The following is a 10,000-nucleotide window of genomic DNA, read 5'->3' as shown; positions in this document are numbered from 1 at the left end:
AGAAGTCTCTCCGTGTGCAGCTTGTTGTGCATTACCACTAAGAAAGTAAACTCTATAACGGCGTTCAAGGTGAACCGTAAGTCTAAACTAAGTGTGGGACATGTCATGGAATCTAACCTCTGATATCGCCACATAGTATCAGGAGGTGAACCATATCGATAGACAATGTAATTATTTATACCATCATGCATGCATGCATTTTGTTCATTATTTGATTCCATAGTATTTTACCTCAATCGACGCACAATCATATCCCTTATGGATGTATATAAATAACTATTTAATACCCTTTACAGATGAACATATTTCAACATTTATATGGGCGTGGTTCTTTTTTTAGCAAGTAAACATTGACAAGTACAACATACTGATTATATACAAGTTGATTTCAAACTTCTTCGGTAGTTACATTCTTACATCTCGTGTATCCCGGGTACCCATTAACCGCCGCCCCAACAAAAAGAAAATGTGTACTTGATTAAAAAATTCGAAATAAGGAAAAAAATGGTTTAATTTCACTATTTTTGTCGTTACAAAATAGATTTTAAAACACTAGTTAATTTCAAGCTATCGAGAATAATCCATTTGTGTTACTTGGTGGGATTTATTTGTTTAAGAAAAAGATAAAGGTTAAAAATATTGGTACTTTTGCATCTTTGTTACCGAACTTAAATAATAACATGAAATAGGAATCCATTCATAACATGCACTTTCACCTAACAATATTTTCATGAAACAATTAAATAAATAAAATTATCGTAAGATCAGTAACATAGATTCAAAACATCCAAAGAAATTATTGGTTTAATTTAATTTTATTTAACGCGAACAAATTTCTATTCACCACGTCTGCAGAGTTTAAACTGAAATTTAGCTCACAAAAATAAGATTTTAATTTTAAAGATTTTATTTTTGATTAATCAATCATCATTTTAATTATTACATTTTATGGATTAATAATGATTAATTTTTATGTATCGTATTAGTTTTTGTGGATTAAGTTTTTATGGATGAATAATTTATTTTTTGTGTCTAATTATATGCCTTACCCCATCCAAGATTGTATATTATAATTTTTTAATATTTATAATTAATTAAATTTCAAGTAAAAAATTCTAAAAAGTAATAAAAATATTTTCTTTTATTTTCATGTGAAAATATAATACACAAACTTATCCTAAGCGTAGTAACATAAATGCACAACATCTAAATGATTTTTTTCGTTTATTTTTTTTTAATTGTGGCAGAATTTCTATTTACTTGACTCCCCATGAGACCAGAGTTTAAATTGAAATATAAATCACAAAATAACAAAAGAAAAAAATTAGATTGCAATTTTATATTTTTTATTCTTGATCAATTAATTATTATTGTTAATTATTATTTTTTATGGATTAAAAATATAATAATTAAATCTTATTTATCGTATCAGCTTTTATGGATTAATAATTAATTTTTTTGGGGGTATAATTATATGTCTTTCCCACTCCAAGTAAGTTTTTATATCACTGTTATGTTATGTATTATTATTTTTTACTTTAGTTCACAAGGAAAAATTAATGATTAAAAAAATATTTTGTTTTAATGTTATAATTTTTATAATAAGAAATAAGACAATTTATTTTGTTTTAATGTAATTATATTATACTGTGGAGTAATACATTAACTAGGTAAACAAACAAGGCACTTAATAGGCGATATGCGATTAAAATTCCGGGTGTTGGTATAGGAACGCATTTGTTAATCCAAAATAAAATTGGAAGCGTAAAATTAAGTTGTGTTTTTTTTTTATAAATAAACTTTTTCACATCCGCGTAAATTTTGACAAAAAGTGTTTAATGTAAATTTGACGGTGTTTTTTTATGGAAAATTAGTATTGAATTTTAAGATATATACGCCATATTGTTTGAAAGTTTGGTTTGATACCGAGATTGTTGACATGCGTTGTTCTCAGCCAATCAGTATATGGCTAGGTGAATGCCTTTCATCGATACTAATTTAGTTAATCAAATGTGTTTGGAATATTCCGTTTTCGTGTGTAGCTAGTCACAGGATGCTAACAGACAAAACTAATTACGATATTAATATAAATGTTGTTATTGCTATTCGTCTTAGTATTTTATTTCCCTATTATTGTTATTATCGTAATTTTATTACTAATATTATTTCCATGATACATTTTAGTTTTTGTTAATAAAATATTACATTCCAATATGTGACCGTTGAATCAGGCGCGAAAATCTTGTGATATATATAGTAAGTTGTAAAATGTATATGCCGATTAAGCTACACTGAATATTCCGCGTTTCATCCACTATAGGATTCTTCAGACTTTAAATACTTACAGTTTACGCATAACTGTATACTTTCGTGTATTAATTTTATGTGAGTAAATTAAGTAGCTATATATATATATATATATATATATATATATATATATATATATATATATATGTATATATATATATATATATATATATATATATAACATATATATATAACATTATATTCCAATATGAACTTGTCGGAATGCAATATGTTAATAATCAATAAAAAGTATTATTATTATTATTATTATTATTATTATAAAATATTTTCACACAGTACAAATATTCCTCTGTCAACAACATTTGGTGTTCCCTGGAGTCTGGGTGACATAACATCCTCATGTATGTACAATACTCTGCATATAATTTAACAGTTTTGTTAAATAATAAGCGTTATCAAAATAACCGTTTGCCATCGATTTCCTGTTGGCAGCAATCGTTCGTCTTCGCAAGAAAGTAGGTGACAATAAGTCTCCCCAAGCTTTTACCCCTATTCGCGTTCATCCAGCGGAGGTTTATTTATTCCTTCCATCCTCGGAGCTTCCACCGTATTTGACCCCTAAATACTTCTTGTTGTGGTGCCAGTTTATGTCAACACTATATGTTTGGTTGGGGGGTCTTTAAAAGTATACGGTTTATATTTTCTTGGTTCCATGTGGCTGTTCTTTATGCTTTTGATTTATTTATCTTGGAATTTCTATATTTCCTATTAACGCTTGTACCTTATGTTCCTTAGTCTCTGCCTTAAATGATTTCCATTTATCATTTCAACTTTTTTCATTATTGTTATCCGTTGTCTTGGCTCAGTAATCTCTCTCATTCCAATCTCTTCCATTCTTCATTCAAGCATTTCATAGATAGTTCCTCGTACTCCTATAGTTTATTGGTGGTTTATTGATTTTGTTCATTCTACACATATTTTGAGCTCTTCGATTCTGTTTATTTGGTATGTGTTTCCGTCGTCTTGATATTCCCCTGTTTTCTTGTGTAATGGCTTATCTACACCCTTGTTGGGATTTACCTACTTGTTAACTATTATGCAACCCGGTATTCGGGCTTGAATAATGTTATAGTCTGTACGTCCATGTTCAGTAGGACTATTTTAATTTTTAAGTAATTCTGCCAGTGTGTGCTTGTACGATTGGCCTGGTTCGTATATTATTATTATTATTATTATTATTTACACCCTATAAGTTACCACACATGCCATCATCAAAGATTTCTCTTTGACAACAACTTGTAGCAGTCTCTGGAGTTTGAGTGACAACAAGCCCCTAAAGATTGCCAGTACTCTCGACCATTTCGATAACCCTTACAAAAGAATGTTCGTTATCGCAACAGCCCTTTATTGATTTTTTGTGGCAGCGACTATTGGTCGACTGGACATGTGGTGGCAATAAGCTTTCTCAAGGTCGCAGTCCTCTTTGCAGCAGAGATTTGGCGAGTGCTTACTTTCCTCGGTCTCTCCATCCTTCTTTATACTCCTCATTTATTTTGTGTGGTGTCAGTTTATGGTGACACACACAAACAACAAAATGCTGAATGTTTCCACAATGCAGTGGCGCACGGGTACCTGGCAATGCCATCTTTTCGATTTTCATAATATTATGTGCAGTTCCTCTGTTTTTTACAACTGTAGATCTTTCTGTATGTCCAGTTTTTGGTTGTAGTTCATGCGTGGTGTTAATTTCCACCTTCTAGGAGTTTCCTTAATATGACTGCAGTATTCCTTATTCTTATGTGTTGTATCTTTTTAGGCATCCCTGGCTGATTTGATACAGTTCACTGTTTAGTTTCCTGGTCTTCTGGTCGAGATTGCTCCGTTCTTCTTTGGTTCAGCTTTTATCTCTAAGTGTTTTCGTTATTCTCATCTCTTGTCATTCTTATGAATCTTCCGCGTAGTTGTTTCTTTCCCCTTTTTCTGTTTTGGTATTTTCCTTTGCCCTGATTTTGAGGATAGTTTCAATGTCTCTCGCTGCCATAATTATTTTTTCAATCCTGCATTGTATATTTTTCTATTTTTGTATGTCATTCCCACAGTCTTCTATATAAACCAGTCCTCTCTCGCGCCGTCTATGATTTTCACGTAAAGTCGGTTTATAGCCTCATTTGGGGGTAGAGCATTGTGCATAGTCATGAGTTTCCTGCTTCTGATCGAACCATTTCATTTTCCTTTAGTCCCTCATATGAACGGTCCAGATTATTTTACTAGTAATACTGCCCGTGCGTGTATACCTTTTATTAGGTTTCCATATTATAATTTTGTTTGAAGGAGTTTTCTTGTTCTCCTGGGACATTTCTTTCCAATTCCTACTTTCAATATCTGTTGCTTTGATGATGTCTGATTCCAGAACTCCTAAGTATTTATAGACGTCTTGTTCCCTTCCTACTGCCATCTCAGTTTTGTTGTGAAATTTCATGCATTCTGTTGTCTCCAGTTTTCTTTTTCTTATAACTAGTAGTACGCAATTTTCCATACGTAAGTCCATTTGGAGATCCCGGCTGAAGTTACCGCTAGCGTTTATTTGTGTCATTAGTTCTATTTTGGTCCTTACAAAAAAAGTTCCAGATCGTCCATGTACATCAGGTGTTCATTATTTCAGCTGTGTTCAAAAAGTTTTATCCGGCTTAGCACTTTCTTTGTATATTGTTCACGGGCATCATTGCTATGATGAACAGCAATGGTTATTGTGAATGCGCTTTAAAGGCGCGTCTTTGTATGTTAATTTCTGTTATGGGTTGCCCATCAGCTGACAGTTCCTGTCTCCATGTTCTCATTGCATTTTCTATCATGTTCATGGTCCTCCTTGATATGATATGCATTTGTAAGCATTCTATTATCCATGCATGCGGGATTCTGTCATTTACCTTTTTGTAAATTTATCAATGCTATAGCTAAATTGTTTCTTCTTCTGTTTACCTCCTTCACGATCTTCTGATCAATATATAGAAGATCATATGATCTATTTCGTTTCTGCCATCTTTTCTGTTATTTTTTCTGTCAGAATAATTAAGGAAGTGGTAGAATCGTTCCCGTGATTGTACTAGTAGTATATCCACATAGTGAGTAGCACGTGATTCGCCAATAAATAGTGGAGGCAGTTCCTCTCTCTGTCTATCAGGGTATGCCTACCTTCTTTCATTCAATATGGCATGGTTGTTTCCTGTATTAATCTTCTCGGGGGTTGAGCAAGCAATTTGTGTAATGTTGTGATTTTTTTTTAACTAGTATGCCTGAATCCCGTCGTGCCCTAGTGCTCTCCAGTTTGCCATTTTTCCTATAGTATTCTTCAAGTGTTCTTGGCTGATTTCATTTAATGTTCCATCCTCGATTTATTCCAACTCTGCTTTCAGCCATCCGGCATTTCTATTGTGATTTCGTTGTTTTTCAATATCTTACTCCAGTAGAGTTTTGTTTCCGTCGGGTTTAGTCGTTATGTTTTTGTTTTTCCCCAGTTCACTATTTTGAGGAATTGTCTTCCAATGTTTCAAATATTTTGTTTTACTTGCACTGTTCAGATTTGTATCTCTATCGTCTAAATATCCCTCTTTTTGTTTCTATTTTTGGTTCAGTTTTTATCTTTCTTGTTTAGCCTCGATAATCTAGGAAAAAATCCGTAATTGCATTAGAACCTGAAAAACATGTTTAATTGTTCTATCCCTAATATTTCTCTCTCCCTCTCTCTGTCGATATATATCTATATATGAGAGAGAGATCATGTACATATGAATCTGACCTGTACATAAATTTCTTCAGTAAATCGAAAAACAAATGAATTACATATTTTATACAACACTTTCCTTCTTATTCTCTCTACCCTATATAATATATTGTTCTAGCGAGATAAAACTGCAAAGTATTAGAGCTGTCAGCGGGCTTATGAAAATAAATGCGTTGCAGATAAGATAATGTCGTGCAAATAAATAATGGATTCGTTACACAGTGATATCTTGTATTTTTGACATAAAACATAAAAAGCATATACATTTTAGAAAACCTCTTCATCATGAAAGCATATCTCTCCTTTCTTAAGAACGAAGGTTCACCTCTTATCCGATTTAATATATAAATAGACTTCTGCTATTTTTGTGTGAATATTTGAAAAAGAGTTTTAAAAATCATATATATAGATTGCCTGCTCTCTTGAAGAATGAATAATGGCGATGTCGTATCAAGTGCATCAAATCAAAAAGCATAGACCATTCACTGGTTCTAAAAATTGATTACAATATAAAATATGATTTTTTTAATATAGTAATACAAATAATATTAGGATACTCTTTTACGAATCCGAGGATTGAACCAATTATTTTTTTCTGTGCATCATATATTTATGGAAATGCAATATAAATAACGAAAAAAAAACAGTTTGAAAAATAATTAATAAAGGATCAATGCCTTATTAAAACAATTTATGGAATGCATTGTAGTAAAATCATATATAAGATTTTAATGTGCTTGTATTTTTAAAATGCATGGAATCTTTTTTGTAAAAATTTGTAAGTATTTGGACTCCTTGTATTTCCAAACAGAAAGGCGCTAATGCCGTAACATTCTTTTCGAATCACTTAATAATTAATAAATGTCTTAGATGTGAATAAACGTTGAAGGTTATTTACCAAAACAGGGAAAATAATTATTATTTCTGGTAGTTTTAACATTAAGAATAATGCTAAAGATAACATCTATAAAGTAAAAACCAAAAGCGCCTTTAGGTTTTAGTGAACCCCACATTTTATGTATAATATACATAGTATTTTAATAAGTTTTATCATATTATTTTTAATGAACGGGGAGTTTCTATATAGTCAATTTTGGAATTATATTCCGAATCAATAACTAGCAACAATAGAAAATTACAATAAACATTGTCCCATTTTATCGATTTCATTAAGGCAAATATAACTGTCCTTAATGAACTCATAAATTATGGAGAGAAACGTCCAATGATGGTATTGGCCACACTTTGGTTACATTCATGCATTATTGAAACTATTTTTCTTCTATAAATATATCAGATTCTATAACGACCAATAAAACGAGTAATAAGTTATTGATATTCGTGTATATATATATATATATATATATATATATATATATATATATATATATATATATATGCGTGTTTGTGTGCGCGTGCGTGTGCCCGCTTTGTCTGTTTTCAAACACATGCTCAGTTATACACAGAGATTGATAGAAACACAAATAAAAACAGAGAGATTACATATATGTTTATAAATTTAAATATGGCTTAATCGCGGTGACACACCGATTTCTGTCAGATTACCGAAGTTAAGTAACGTCTACTCTGGTTATTATTAGATGGGTGACCATTATGGAATTCTAGACGTTGTATGTTCTCTCCGCTTATCTCGGCATTTGTTGTTTCAAGTCGTCCTCTATATATACTAAACTTTCCACTGGTATTTAATAATGTCGATTCAGGACAGATGTGTTTGAATATTGCCAGCCTCCTATCACAAACGGTTAACGTGCAGTCACTCCGACGTACGTATCCATAGTTTCTCAAACTCAAGAAGCCTGTTAAATATGCAAGGGGAGTGCATGTAATTTTACTATTAGCGATAGTAATGACATACAATAAAATAACTCCCATATTAGGTAACACAACAGTGAGATACAACAGCTATAAATGTTTTGAGAGATAACAAGAAAAAAATAAAATAAACACACATGTATCTACACATTTACAAAATGTTCGCTTTTTCTGGTGCATGTAGCGTAATGATGTTGTGCCCCTTCCTCTTGAATACTAGCCCCAGTACTGCAATGACATAATGTAAGCTTATGAAGACAATGTAAACAAACGTTTAATATATAAAATATGCTGTCTTAAATTTACATAAACGCGCATGTTTAAATGAATTAATTAAATACACATTTTGAAATATTAACAATAAAAGAGGTAAATAAATTATTAAAATATATCTTCGAACGCAATTCTTAAGAATAAGCCACGAGAAATAGAAATAAAACGAATGCCAACTCCCCTCTTTTACAGAATTCGAATACTCATTGTTAGTCAAGTGTGTATTCATATAAAATGCAGATGCAAATTATGTTTGTTTATATAATCTTTGCGTATAAAAATTAATACTGGTTGTGTTGATAAGAACTGGTCCTGATCGATGACTTGTGAAATTCTTGACAAGTTAATTTTTGCACACGTTGATGATAATAAGGTTTTCAAAAGTATAATTGATGAAATATCATTTAGTCGCATGGCAACATTGTAGTGGGTAAACAAATGTACGCAGGGTTAAATGAATAAAAGACAAACATTTTGAATATAAATAAATAGTTTTATTACTATTCCTCGGACTACTGGGTGTGATTTTCTCAAGGTTTCGGTCGATATAACCTCCGCCCTTCTTAAGGTGTACCTTTTCGTATTTGAGAATGTTTCTGTCGAACACTGGCATTTGAACAGAATTTCGAGCGGGCATGTTTATTTACTTAGCGGGGTAGCGTGCACTTGTTCCGTCAGATATGACTGGATAGAGGTCCTACATGATTCGCAAATGTATTTTCCGGTCGACAACACTAAGAATTGAACATTCAACCCTCAGCAAGATATCATTTTTACAATTGATTTTTCCTCGTGCTCTAACTACTTCGCCTCGTGCCCTTGCAAACAATCCTAGTACGAATTTTAGGATCTTGAAACCTATTTTTATTTTTAGTTGTAAATATCGTTATTTATATACTTATTACTTGTATATATTAATGGTTTTGCTTATTACTTGTATATACTATCTATTCTTTATAATTAGCGGTGCCCATATCGTATTAAATTCTATACTAGATCAGCGTAACAGTTTTCTATTAACGTCTATAAAAGAAACATCCTAATCAACTATTGACATGTCTTATTAAAGAGAATATGTGAATTATTGTAAATCGCTCAAAGCAATGTTCTATCAATTCTACAGTATATTTTATTTCCCATATATATGCTATATTTATGCACTTAATTTGCTTTCCTCGAGACTAGAACACTTTCTCTAGCAGACAATTTTGACATGTTTGTAACTTATATCCGCTCTAAAAATGTATTTTTCACACCTAACCCGATTTTATATCTGTTCGCTGATATTAATTGTTTGATATTGATTTTATTGCCCTCATTTTTTTAACATCTATAGCAAGACAATTATATACAATCTCTTTCTGCCTGTATTTTGCCTCGGTGTATTGTGTTTAGTGGCATGGTTCCATAAGCAGTATATGGATTTTGAGCAGGGATAATAATTGATTCATATACATTTCAGAGAAAGCGCAATTATTAGAATTAAAAACAAATAAGCTAAATAAATAAATAATTACACTTGCAAAAAAAGTTATTATTTATCCTACTAAGCAGATATCGAAACGCAGTTTTACATTTTTGAATAGATTGCCTTGGATTCACGATTACCTGAATAAACCATTATTCTGCTTCTGAAGGGTGCATAAATAGCAAATTCACCAAAAATCAAACGAACCATTTTTACATAGAGAATGTGCAGACAACAATGTGCGAACCTCTTAATCAGTATCGTAGACTTATCAACATGGAATCTGATTTTATTAAATAGAAAATCGATAGATTAATTAACACGTTCGCAGAAAAATACTGGCGTATTTTAAAAGATGATGGTCATTCAACAGC

Source organism: Euprymna scolopes, chromosome 3, assembly GCF_053919585.1.
Source record: "Euprymna scolopes isolate OS-2025 chromosome 3, ASM5391958v1, whole genome shotgun sequence".
Lineage (NCBI taxonomy): Eukaryota > Metazoa > Mollusca > Cephalopoda > Sepiida > Sepiolidae > Euprymna > Euprymna scolopes.
Note: the sequence above shows the minus strand (reverse complement) of the source record.